This window comes from Pelobates fuscus, chromosome 6 (genome assembly GCF_036172605.1).
Source record: "Pelobates fuscus isolate aPelFus1 chromosome 6, aPelFus1.pri, whole genome shotgun sequence".
In the NCBI taxonomy this organism is placed as follows: Eukaryota; Metazoa; Chordata; class Amphibia; order Anura; family Pelobatidae; genus Pelobates; species Pelobates fuscus.
Window position 1 is genome coordinate 27,308,798 of NC_086322.1, and position 14,498 is coordinate 27,323,295.

Below are 14,498 nucleotides of genomic sequence, written 5' to 3' on the forward strand. Positions count from 1 at the left end.
CATTTGAATGAAATTCCAATCCGAACAAAGTACCGAATTGCATCCTAACACCAATGGAGAAACAGTGCTCATTCTGTTAGGATGCAATTCGGCAGTTTTGCCGGTGTTCTGTCTAAGTGACAGGACGTTCGGCAATACTGACAGGAAGCATTGTGGGAACTGGGAGGAAAGCTAGGGATCATGGGAAAATTGGTCTGACCAGCGTAAAATGAAGCACACTTTGCTCCTCCGCTGGTCAGAGCTGGTCAAGCGGAGGAATCCTCCATAAGACAGAGTCCCTACTTTGTCTTATGATTTTAAAGAAAACTAAAGAAGACAGGAAGAAAAGAATAACAGATCCCGAGAGAGGGGGAGAAGAGGAAGAGATTGAGGAAAGGTAAGTTTGGCATGACAGTGCCGCTTTAAAGGTAGTCAGACAATGTAATAGAGCAGCAGGAAATGCTAGCAGAATGCTTGGTTGTATAGGGAGAGGTATTAGCAGTAGAAAGAGGGAAGTGCTCATGCCATTGTACAGAACACTGGTGAGACCTCACTTGGAGTATTGCACGCAGTACTGGAGACTGTATCTTCAGAAGGATATTGATACCTTAGAGAGAGTTCAGAGAAGGGCTACTAAACTGGTTCATGGATTACAGGATAAAACTTACCAGGAAAGGTTAAAGGATCTTAACATGTATAGCTTGGAGGAAAGACGAGACAGGGGGGATATGATAGAAACATTTAAATACATAAAGGGAATCAAAACAGTAAAGGAGGAGACTATATTTAAAAGAAGAAAAACTACCACAACAAGAGGACATAGTCTTAAATTATGTCAGGAAGTATTACTTTACTGAGAGGGTAGTGAACGTGTGGAATAGCCTTCCAGCTGAAGTGGTAGAGGTTAACACAGTAAAGGAGTTTAAGCATGTGTGGGATAGGCATAAGATAAGACCAGATACTAATGAAAGTATTTAGAAAATTGGGCAGACTAGATGGGCCGAATGGTTCTTATCTGCCGTCACATTCTATGTTTCTATGTTTTCTAAGTATCAGTTAACTATATTCTGTGTTCTGTGATATGTTCTGAGCTCTAAAAGATATTTTAGTATTTTGTAATCTTTCTTATCTGTTCTTATCATTTAACATTATGTTCATTTTAAATACACATGAATAATCTTCTGATTATTCACGTGTATTTAAAATCTTCTGATTATTCATGTGTATTTAAAATCTTCTGATTATTCATGTGTATTTAAAATCTGTACGAAAACTTGCTAAGTATACTGACCCCTTAAAAAAAGTGAGCTAGACATTATCTTTGTTGTGGTTATTGTTGCCATAATTATTGTTTTATGTTATTCACTGATTGTTGTCATGCATGTTACATATTATTGTTGATTATTTGTCACAATAAATTATATTTTTATAATCGGTTGTGATTAATGTGTGAAATATAAATCTAACAAAAGTGGTCCAGGGTCTATAAGAGATAGAAATAGTGAGTAACTTTTAGCTTTAAACCAATCAATGGGAAACAGTGCCAAAATATTGTTGATGCTAAAAAAAGTTAATATATTTCTTGATTTTTATAAAAAAAAATTTTTTAATATTTATTACCCCATAAATATATTCACAATACATCTTTATGTACAACAGGCCCTTCTGAAAAAGCTGGTGTTGCTAATTCTGGAGTAGAACATAGGGCAACTTTCAATGTTACAAATGCTTTCTCTGCCTCAGGTGTCCATTTTACCAAGACAGGTCTGCTAGCTTTAGTCAGGTCTGTCAAAGGACTTGCAATTGTAGAGAAGTTAGGGATGAACCTGCAGTAATACCCAGTAAGCCCTAAACATGTTCTGGCTTGTTTCTTGGAAAAAGGACATTGACAATTCAGTATTGCATCAACCTTTGAAGTTTGGGGTCTAATTAAGCCGCTTTGGGTCTAATTAATCCGCTTGGGGTCTAATTAAGGCCCTACATATTTTGCTTCATCTAAGCCTATGGGATATCTGACAGGGGCTATGAATCACAATATCATCAAGGTATGCAGTGGCATACTGTTTATGTGATCGCAAGATCTGGTCCATCATTCTTTGAAATGTGGCTGGGACTCGTAATCCAAAGGGTAAAATTCTTTGCAGCACCCCTACCTAGTAATACACCTTCATACATGCATATTTTGTCTAGTGTTCGTATATGGGATTTAGGAGTAGTTGGGAGACAGGGGCACTGTGGCATTAGATGGGGGCAGGAGCACTCTTGGAGTAGATGGGGGCAGAGACACTGTGGCAGTAGATGGAGAAAGGGCACTGTAGGAGTAGTTGGGGCATAGAAGGGGAAGATGGGGTAGGTGTACTCTAGGAGTAGTTGGGGGGTAGGGGCACTGTAGAAGAAGGTGGGGTAGGGGCACTGTAGGAGTAGTTGCAGGCAGGGACTACTTCCTGTTTCCCTCTCACTTACCAGACTGCTCGCTTAGCTCTGCCCCATCAGCTTAGCCCCACCCTGCCGACAGTTTAGCACCACCCATGCCACTCACTTAGCTTCACCTCCGCTTACTTCACTGATAGACCCAGGTAGAGGATAATGAAATCTTCCACCCAGGTGCCACGCTACACAGTGCAACCAGCATTAGAGAGGATGCTCAGTGCACCACTCTCACAACTGTCACCCGGGGGATATGCGATCTGTGTTGGCTGTATGGTGCTCACTGTGGCCATGGCTCCCTGTGCGACCTCACAGCTTGCACACCCCTAAGGCTGGCCTTGGGTAAAACCTTGTTTTGGAAAAGACCTTCAGGTAGAAAAGACAGTCTTTGCCTTAGCACATTCTATAAGGGGCACCTGCCAATAACCTTTAGTAAGGTCTAGTGTTTTAAGTTATCGGGCCATACTGATACCGGAGAAACTGACGGAAGCCAAGCACAGAGAGATGGACACAGGTTTCTTCAGGAAGGAAGAGATTCTTTATTCGGTTCACCGATCGGGACTCAGAGGGACTAATGTCACCAAAATACAACAAGTTCTGAGCCCCGGACAATAGTGCAGGCTCCTTATATAGGCACATAACTCCTCCCATATTAAGCTCCACCCGCACATTCTCTTGACCAATCAATACGAACAAGAACTAACTTCCTGCTTGACTGCATGGCTTGTCCAGCACAGTGGAGGAGGGGAATACTACATCCGGTATTCCTGCACATGCTCCGTACACTACTGATCGTATCTTGCCACGTGCAACCAACCGACCGATACGTCAGCATATGCACGTACACATGCCACGTGGTAATCTCGGCCTACTAAATTTATTTCTACCGAGATTCCACCACATTCCCTCCTTTGATGCCTCTTGATATTTCACAATTACTTGAGGCATCACTTAACCTTGGTTTGCATACACCTCAGGTTACCATGAACCAGACCAGACTTTTCTATGATGTGAATCCCTCAACACTCCTCTTCCTGCATTGGTTCTCCCTGATCTAGAGCCTCATATTTATATATAGCCATTATCTGTGCTGCAGCCTTCCTTTCTGCTATATTTTCTATCAGGCTTTGCACAGACCTAACTACTAAGGGAATAAGACAAGGCAGGAGCAGACACAACATTAAAATCAGTATGACTCCGCCTACCAATGCCTTAAGCCCTCCAAACTGCTCATACCAGTTACCAAACCAACTACATGGATTGTACCCTTTCCATACCTGAGTAGGCACATGCGCTAGTTTAACCATATGGCTAGTAAGCTCAGCTATTGCTTGCCCTTCGTCATCTATTTGAAGACAGCAATTGCTCAGGTTAAACTTCCCACATACACCTCCCTCTACTGCCAATAGGTAATCCAAGGCTAATCTATTTTGGTACACTGCTGTCCTCATCCTGGTATTATGCTTTGCTAGAAGATTGAGCGCTTGTGAGGTCTCATTAGTAATTATCTCAACCACCGCCTGTAACCTTATAATGCGGTTGAGCATATAAATTGGGGTTCTATATCCGAAAGTACCATCCTCTGCCCATGTGGCTGGTCCATAATAATCTATAATACGCTGGGGAGGCCATTCATCATCTTCCCAGGCGCCTATCTCTATTGGTCCCCTTTTCTTCCTATGATTCACATCATACACTTTAACACCCAAAGTCTCACCTGTTTCAATAGGTAACAAGAAGAAGGATGGTTTGAGCATACCCAACACACATGCCCCTTCCCAGTCCTGTGGCAACTCCGAATAGGCCTTCTTACCACAGATCCAGTACAAATTTGCTGGGGCTTTCCAACTAGATGTGATAGATAAATCAAACCATACGTCCTTTAAATTGGCATATCTCGCAAACGGGTTAGATGGTTCTGAGACATTTGAAGCCGACCACCAAGTTGTATTCTTTGTATCATCATCATAAGCTTTTTGCCCTAACAAGTTAACAGTAAAGGAGGAGACTATATTCAGTAAAGGAGGAGACTATATTTAAAAGAAGAAAAACTACCACAACAAGAGGACATAGTCTTAAATTAGAGGGACAAAGGTTTAAAAATAATATCAGGAAGTATTACTTTACTGAGAGGGTAGTGGATGCATGGAATAGCCTTCCAGCTGAAGTGGTAGAGGTTAACACAGTAAAGGAGTTTAAGCATGCGTGGGATAGGCATAAGGCTATCCTAACTATAAGATAAGGCCAGGGACTAATGAAAGTATTTAGAAAACTGGGCAGACTAGATGGGCCGAATGGTTCTTATCTGCCGTCTCATTCTATGTTTCTAACTCTCCTACAGAAGTATTAAACATCATTCCTTTCCTTGCTATGCAAACATAACCTATGATGGAGGTCTTTAATCTCCACTCAGATTTACCTCTAACACTCATCTGATAATCGGCTTGTGAGGATATTAATTGTTCAACTGCCTCAGAACCGGACATTACCTCCTTTGCTTCCCAAGGCCATTGGTCTCCCATGTTAGTACCTCCACACACATAGCAGTTGGTTACATTAAGACTACCGGCAATACTCTCAGCTAAATCTATGAACAGGTTTTTAGCGTAATGGGGGATCTTATTATCTATACTCATCTCTTCATAAAACGAATGGAATACCTGAGGAGTTTGGGAGGTTACCGTATCGGTCTCAATCCCTATAAACAATACTGTCCCAGGGTCTAAACCCGTCCCATATATTTGAAACCCAAATAAATTACCATATCTATCTAAGAATTGGTCAGGATTATTTATAAGAATATGGACTGGATTGCATTCCATAGACTTACAGTATGGATTGGTAGGCAACTTAGTCACAATCATGTCCTTGTCTGCTGTCTGTCCACAAGTTGCCCACCCCACACAAGACCAATATGGGCAAAAATTATATTCTCTATTTGGGCATCTAGGACTCACATACTTATTTTTACTACTGGGACATATATATTTATCATTAGACCCATACGTTCTCTCCCATCTAAGATCCCCACATACATTCCACGGCTTTCTACCACTTGATATTGCTTTACATGCATCAAAGAGCAGAACACCCGAAGAATGTACGGATTATAACACCGTTTTGTTTATTAGGGTCCCCTGAGGATCTCCATTCCCGAGAGTCAACCAAATTGTACGGGGTTGATACTCCGGATTGAAGCACTTAGGTTCTCCTATCCCTAAATGGCATACACTATACTCTATATTTAAGTATCTACACCTAGACACATCTCCTTTACATTCATATTGCGAATGCCAAATTAGGGTCTGGGAAATATGGTTACCTGTTCTTGTAGTCTTAATGCATACCTCACAGCTAGGAGTGTCGGTACCTCTACCTTCCTGAATATAAAAATACATATAAATAAACATTATCACAAGCACATCTTTCGTCGGCTGCATCCTCAGTCTTCGTCCGTGCGATGGCACCTCAGCTTCCAGGTGTAAGGGCTGCAGGGAATGGAGTTCTGCTCGTCTTCACAGGGGTCCCTTCGAGACTTTCCTGGCTTTTAAATTACACGTCGGTGAGCGGACAGGCTTTATTATGGCCGTCTAAACACTCACTTACCAATCTCTGAAACAATAAAATTTGTAATCCACAAGTTTCCTCGTCACTCCGACTGAGTCGTGCGCTTTAACCGGATCTTGCAGGGATTCTCTGGATCTGATGTAGCTTGCCAAGAATCTACCGCTGCTGGTTTAACCCTGGAGTGATGAATGCACGGAGTCACTTCAGCCACTTTTATCGCTGTAGGGGTAGACAAAAGTACAACATAAGGACCTCTCCACTTGGGCCCTAACGGTACATTATTCCACTCTTTAATCCACACTTGGTCTCCTGGGTGGTAACTATGAACAGGGGGATAAATATTCACAGGTAATCTATCTTGTACCCATTTCTGTACCTCCTCCATAGTCTTACCCAACTCTACAACCTGCTGCCGGGTAATTCCTTCTCCCAACTGACTCAAATCCCCCCTTAAGTTACCAAGTACGGGAGGTGGACGCCCATACATGATTTCAAAAGGAGAGAGACCCATCCTTCTGGTAGGTGTACTGCGAATTTGCGACAGAGCTATGGGCAAAAGAACGTTCCACTTAAGTTGGGTTTCCTGACACATCTTTGCCAACTGGTTCTTAATAGTTCTATTCATTCTCTCTACTTTACCAGAACTATGAGGTCTATATGCCGTATGAAGTCTCCACTTTATACCAAGCATATGAGTTAGTTGTTGTAGGCACTGATGAACGAAAGCTGGACCATTGTCCGATCCTATAGTGCAGGGTAGTCCATATCGGGGTATTATTTCTCGTAGCAGGAATCTCACAACTTCTCCTGCTTTCTCTGTACGAGTAGGACATGCTTCTACCCAGCCTGAATAGGTGCACACAACTACTAGTAGGTAGCGATGTCCACCAGATTTAGGCATTACTGTATAGTCAATTTGTAGATCGGACATAGGGAGTCCCCCCATATACTGAACTCCTGGTGGCTTTACTGGTCCTTGCCTTGCATTATTTTTAGCACACGTTACACATCTTCGTACAATGGCTTGAGTTAAGTTGGACAATCTTGGTATGTAGAAATGTTTTCTGAGAGATTCTTCTGTACTATCTCTTCCAGAATGCGTCCCGGTATGATAGTTTTGGACGATTTCTACCGCTAGTGATGCTGGAATAACTATTCTCCCATCTTCTAACTGATACCATTTGTTCTCCAAATACTTTCCAGGTTCAGTCTTTAACCACTCCTCTTCTTGAGCTGTATAAACTGGAGTCCATTGAGACAGTGGAGTTGGAATAAGAGCAGCTATATGTTCCACATATTCCTGTCTTCCTGATTCAGCGGCACGCTTAGCTGCACTATCTGCCATCCGATTTCCTTTGGTTACATCACCATCTCCTCTCAGATGCGCTCGACAATGTATAATACAGACTTCTTTCGGTTCCCATACTGCTTCCAATAGTTGTAGTATTTCAGCTGCGTACTTGATTTCTTTGCCCTCTGAATTCAATAGTCCTCTTTCTTTATACAAAGCTCCGTGGGCATGAGTGGTTAAAAACGCATACTTGGAGTCTGTGTAGATGTTCACTCTTAAACCTTCAGCCAATTGTAACGCTCGTGTCAGTGCTATCAATTCTGCCTTTTGTGCTGATGTTCCTTTTGACAGTGGCCGAGCTTCTATCACCTTGTCTATCGTTGTTACTGCATATCCTGCATAGCAAATCCCTTCTTTCACATAACTACTGCCGTCTGTATAATATTGGACATCGGGGTTCTGGATGGGAAAATCACGAAGATCTGGTCTACTTGAAAATACTTCATCCATCACTTCCAAACAATCGTGTTGACTTTCAGTAGGTTGCGGCAGAAGGGTAGCTGGATTTAAGGTATTTACAGACTCTAAATGCACTCTTGGGTTTTCACACAACATTGCTTGATACTTGGTCATACGGCTGTTACTAAACCAATGATTTACTTTGTAATCCAACAACGTCTGTACTGCATGTGGAACTCGTACATAAAGTTCTTGACCCAGAGGGAGTTTATCGGCTTCAGCTACCAGCAGGGCGGCTGCAGCTACGGCTCTTAGACAAGGTGGAAGACCGCTGGCCACTGCGTCCAGTTGCTTAGACATATAGGCAACAGGTCTTTGCCATGATCCCAAGTACTGTGTCAATACTCCCACAGCCATTCTTCTTTGCTCGTGTACATACAGGTAGAATGGTCGTGTGTGATCAGGTAGACCTAATGCTGGGGCACTCATCAAAGCCTTCTTCACATCTTCAAATGCCGTTTGCTGTTCTTGAGTCCATAGGAAGGGGTCGTGTTCTGTACCCTTGATAGCTGCATACAGAGGTTTCGCCAATATCGCATAACTGGGAATCCATATCCTACAGAAGCCTGCTGCCCCCAAGAACTCTCGCACTTGTCTTTTATTCTTGGGTGTTGGTATTTGGCACACAGCTTCTTTTCTCTCTGGCCCCATTATTCTTTGACCTTCAGAGATATGGAATCCCAGATATTTGACAGTTGGCAGACACAACTGAGCCTTCTTCCTAGACACCTTGTATCCTGCCTTCCAGAGAATGTGTAGTAGATCGTGTGTTGCTTGCTGACATATTTCTCTTGTAACTGCTGCTATCAACAAGTCGTCTACATATTGTAATAATACACATTCTCCTGGGATGGACTTGAAATCCAGTAGATCTTGACTCAGAGCTGAACCAAATAGGGTCGGTGAGTTTTTAAACCCTTGGGGCAGTCTTGTCCAAGTCATCTGGCGTTTCGAGCCCGTTACAGCATTTTCCCATTGGAAAGCGAAGATACATTGGCTTTCTGCGGCAATTCGGAGGCAAAAGAAGGCATCTTTGAGGTCTAAGACTGTAAAATAGGTAGCCCCGCCCGGAATTAAAGCAAGCAGGTTTTACGGATTGGGCACAACTGGGTGTATACTGACAACCGCATCATTGACTGCTCTCAAGTCCTGCACAGGACGATACTCATCTGTACCGGGCTTTTGAACAGGCAGCAATGGGGTGTTCCAGGGGGAAGTACAGAATTTTAGGATACCATACCGTATGAACTTATCCAGATAAGATTGAATATTTTTCTTAGCCTTCTGCGGGATGTGATATTGCCGTAGGCTCACTGGATAAACCCCAAGCTTTAGTTCGATTCGAATGGGTGGAATATTGTGGGCCAGTCCTGGTGGGTTGTTCTCTGCCCAAACTCCTGGTATGTTGAATAAGGATTCATCACTCTTAGGGTTTTGGCTAGTCAACACTGTATAAAGTCGCCACTCTTCTTCCTTTGGTACGGATAATGTCATAATACCTGAAGGTCCATTAAACTTTAAGGATGTTGTTCCATTTGGTAGGAACGTTATCTGCGCTTGTAATTTGGATAGCAAATCACGTCCCAGCAATTGGACTGGACATTCAGGCATATAAAGGAATTGATGTTTTACTACGTGGCCTCCCAATGTACAGAGTGGACTTTTAAGGACCGGTTTTGCAGCACTCCTTCCAGTCGCTCCTATTACGGTAATAGTCCTTCCGGATGGAGGAGCAACTAAGTCAGTCACCACCGAATGTTCAGCACCAGTGTTGATCATGAATGCACTCCTTTTTCCCCCTATTGATACATCGACCATAGGCTCCGCTCGACCAAGGGGGATGGAGCCCGGTCGGTATCAATAGTTCTCCATGACCGTATCAGCCAATCCTACAAAGTCCCTATCTTCTCTATCGCGGGACCTTTGCGCTGCGGGATAGTATCTGTCTTCTCTTACACTTCCTCTGTTACTACTATTACTCCCTCCGGGACCTCCTCTACCTCTCGCTCTGCCTCTAAAATTTCCATATCCTGCCCTGGGTTGGTCTCTCTCGTATTGCTCTCTTTTTGGACACTCGCTTCTCCAATGCCCTTCTTCTCTACAATACGCGCACTGATTCCTACTCAGGGGTTCCCTATTCCACCTACTATCGCCTCTATCTGGGCCCCTTCTATCTACGCCTGCGATCGCTACCGCTAGCATATTTGCTTTTTTACGCATCTTGCGCTCTTCCTCTTTCTTACTTTCTGATTCCCTATTCATATACACCTTATTTGCTACCTCCATTAGTTGGGTGATGGACATTCCTGCGAACCCTTCTAACTTCTGTAGCTTGCGCTTAATATCTCCGTAGGCTTGGCTGACAAAGGCAGAGTTTACCATTCGGGAATTCTCAGTGTCTTCCGGATTAAAGGGGGTATACAAACGGTATGCCTCCAATAATCGGTCATAAAAGACACTAGACGCTTCATCACTTTTCTGAATCACCTCAACCGTCTTCGACATATTTATGGCTTTCTTCCCTCCGGCTTTCATGCCAGCAATTATAGCGTCTCTATAGGCTTTTAGATTAACCATATCTGCGCCATTAACATCCCAGTCGGGATCAGCATTAGGATAATGAGTTGCGGCCCATGCTGCTGGATTTGCTTGGTTTAAAGTACGGGCTTCTTCCTCTAGCGCTTTAATAGCCGCTTGGTTTATCCTAGTCCTCTCCTCATTGTTAAACAATGTCATTAATAATTGCTGGCAATCAGCCCAAGTTGGATTATGCGTCTGGACTATCGAGGTGAACAGGTCGGTCATGGCTTGTGGCTTTTCAGTATACGAGGAATTGTGGGTCTTCCAATTCAAGAGATCGGTAGTCGTGAATGGGACATATACGAAGACTGGGTCAGCATACACCATTTGACCTACATCATTAAGGTAAGCTGACCCAGGATTCAAACGAAGAGGCATCTGGTAATGTTTAGGTTTTTGGGTTCCGGTCAGTTGTCGGGTTAGTATAGGGCTTCGTGGAGGGGCGTCGGTTAGAGGTTCCGGTCGGGGGGTAATAAGACGTGCGGATGTAGAAGCTTTATCATAGGCAAGGCCGGTGAATAAAATATTCCGAGCCGGGCTAGAGGAAGCCTGACCGGAAGCTTGAAATGGCGCCAAATCGGGATAGGTGGGCTTAACGGGGGCTGGTACCGGAAGGGGAGGTTTAGTATAGCGTGGGGTGGATTCTGAGCTGGAGGAGGAAGTAGATGGGGACAACGGGGGAGGGGGTGTGGAACTTCCTGTACTTGTATCACTTCCCCTTGCAGAGAAATAAGGGGGCGGCATAGGGATCTCGAACTCAGGGGGCGTGTCCAAAATGGTCTTAACCGTGGTCCTAGTGGACAAACAAGTCCTGGCCACCATGAGGCGACATTGCTCCTCGTGGCATATTCGGACCCATCTTGGCAAGTCGTTTACGGACGGCCTCCAACAATCAATGTATGGAAACTGTCCATAAAGTTCAGGCCTACCTGATACAGCCACGTGTACATGCTGTACCAGATTTGGATCTAAACTGCCACGTGGCGGCCATGCCGCAACCAAAGTAGGCCATTCCCTAGTGCACAAAGTGATCAAACGTGCAGGAGACATTTTAACCCCAAAATCACATACTGTAAATCCCTTTTTAAAATTCTTTACCATACATCCTAAGGGATCCAAAATAGTCGACTCCGACGCGCCCATACTTATCAATGGAGCGTCGTTGACAACGAATGCTATACACACACTCTATTCAACAGTCACACCCGTTCCTTCGGCAACAGCACCACGTGGTACAGTTACCAAGTGAAACGTACACAATAACACAATAAAAACACTCAGGGAATTCCCGTACACACACAGCTGTTACACCAGTCACTAAGTAATCGATATTATGCCCTTTGGCGAAACTATACCGTCACCCACGCTATAATTCTCTATCGTCTTTACAAACAGCAGTTACAGTACGGTTAGCATAGGTCAAAGTAAAATTTAAGGTCACAATACAATTATTAGTGGTTATGGTGTTAAACATGCAATAGACGACAATTATTAGTACTTATATACAGTATCAGTAAATATACAGGGTTATGGTACCGTGCACTATAATACAGCAACACACTATTAACACTCTCGCTAGACGGCAGAGCTCACGCTATCTAACAAGATATACACGTTACTAAACAATCTTTATCACATATACAATTCCCAACTAATCTATTGGCCAGTACCTTGATGGACTACCTAAAACTATCTACATCCGTTTTGGTTAGCCACACTGCCCAAGCACCACATATAGCGAACTAGAGGGCGGAATTTAAAACAGAACCCTTTTAGTCTATCTACTCTATCAAAAGTCTAGTGGGTTCCAAATTTACACGCCTTCCCACTTAGCCAAGATAGGTTGAGAGCTAGCGGACCGAATTTACACAGACGCCGCTTAGTCTCCCGGTCCCTCCGACCTAGCGAACAAATTGTACACCCTAGAACGCTAGTCTAGACAAGACACCGGTGTCCGGCTAGGGCTATTTACACAGAACCCCAAACCAAATCAAACGGTCTTACTAAAGAGCGTTCGATTGAGCGGTGTGCCTTCGCTCCTTCCCTCCGACAGAGGGGGCAGATTCCATACACAGATTAACCCCTTATGGGCCTACTGCACAATCGGTATACCCCTAGTGGGTCCGCCGTCTAAAACAGCGGTCGTCTTACCTCTTCGTTCCTGAACCTGAGTTCACACTCATCGACGGGGACACCCCAGCACTTACTACGTAGAGGCCAATGATCTCCTGGACAACAGACCAGTGGCGCCGAGACAAAGGGAGGTCCACGCAGAAGTTCAGGGGTGCAGCCGTAGAGAACGTGGGCAAAGATAGACCGTCTCACGCTTCTGCTTCTCAGCTACCGTTGAACGATGAGCTTCCCGGCCAATACACCAAATGATACCGGAGAAACTGACGGAAGCCAAGCACAGAGAGATGGACACAGGTTTCTTCAGGAAGGAAGAGATTCTTTATTCGGTTCAACGATCGGGACTCAGAGGGACTAATGTCACCAAAATACAACAAGTGATGAGCCCCGGACAATAGTGCAGGCTCCTTATATAGGCACATAACTCCTCCCATATTAAGCTCCACCCGCACATTCTCTTGACCAATCAATACGAACAAGAACTAACTTCCTGCTTGACCGCATGGCTTGTCCAGCACAATGGAGGAGGGGAATACTACATCCGGTATTCCTGCACATGCTCCGTACACTACTGATCGTATCTTGCCACGTGCAACCAACCGACCGATACGTCAGCATATGCACGTACACATGCCACGTGGTAATCTCGGCCTACTAAATTTATTTCTTCCGAGATTCCACCACAATACCTAACCTTTTCACTAATTAATCTACCCTTGGCATGGGGTATGATATGGGGTATAATTTTGATATGTTATTTCGTTTTCAATAGTTATTACAAATTCAGATGCAGCTATATGGTTTTGGAGCTGACAAAATTGGTCTAGTCCAGTCACTGTGTGACTCTTCAATGACTCCCAACTACAACATCTTTTTAAGTTCAGAATTAATAGCTTCCCTTTTGGTCCCAGGAATTCAATAATGTTTCAAGCTAAGACACAATTCCCCGAGTCAGTATAGAATTCATGTTTAGCTACATTTGTTCTCCCTGGCACTGTAGAAAATACAGAGTTTGTTTGTTTTTTTTCAAATATTTTTATTCATACATTTTTTTAATAATAATAATAACAAAATATGTATATTTTTAAATTCTTTTTTTTTTTTTAAGCAAGTTGTCAGATACTTGTTATTGGCGTTAAGACATATGACAGGTTACAGGAGTTTTTTTGTTTGTTTTTTTTAAAGGAAAATAAATAAACAGAAAAATCAACATCGAGAGTTCCCTGGGAGGCCCCAAGCTGTTTGCATATAGACAGGTAGCAAATGCAGAGGTGGAAGGTAAACCATGGATTACAACAAAATAATAGTAGATTAATGCAAATGTAGCTGAGAGTGACACAAGTTTTCTAGCCAATGCTTAATGATAAAGGGGTAGTATGAAGGGCCATGGACTCTTCAAAGTGCAGCCTGGAATTCTGTTATTAACCTATGCCGACCAGGGGCTTAGCAGAGTCTTCGTCTGGTGAGAGGAGAGACAGGCTTCTGAGCCTCAGTGTGCACTGGAGATCTGGCCATATGATTGGGTTGTGGTGTTGCTTAGTACCTCAGATCGTGCAAGAGTCCCAGCACTGGACTGTGATGGTGCCCTCACATGTGCAGCTCTTTGTTGAAGTGATGCATATTTACCATTTCGCCACCATGTTGGGGCATTGTGCACTGTCGGGGCTACGGTCTCGTTCCTAGCCAGGCTGCTGTTCTTGTAGTGAGTAGTCGCTTGACTTTATGGGTAGAGGTTACTGCATCCGTAGCTTGAGTTTTTGCCAGAATTTGGTGAGTGTTCTGCCAAGCCTGGACAAGATATCTTGTCTCGCCCTTGTGTTACTTGGGATACACACGGTGCGCCGGGGCTTGTTTTATTAGCGCCGGAGTAGAAATCCACTATGCTTTTGCTGAATAGGCTGCTGCAGTCCATAAGCTAGTTTCTGCCAGAAAATAGAGGCATAAAGTAAACAGATTGCAGGTCAGGAGCCCGGATTTAAGTTAAGGGCTTGTGAGCTGCACCACT

General features: G+C 43.8%; 1 protein-coding gene across 1 annotated transcript in view; it reads right to left on the reverse strand.

Annotated features, from left to right (window-relative positions):
• The window catches only part of LOC134566025 (uncharacterized), a 110,169-nt gene that overhangs the window by 59,563 nt on the left and 36,108 nt on the right, over nucleotides 1–14,498 (reverse strand). The gene's annotated exons all lie outside the window — the stretch shown is intronic.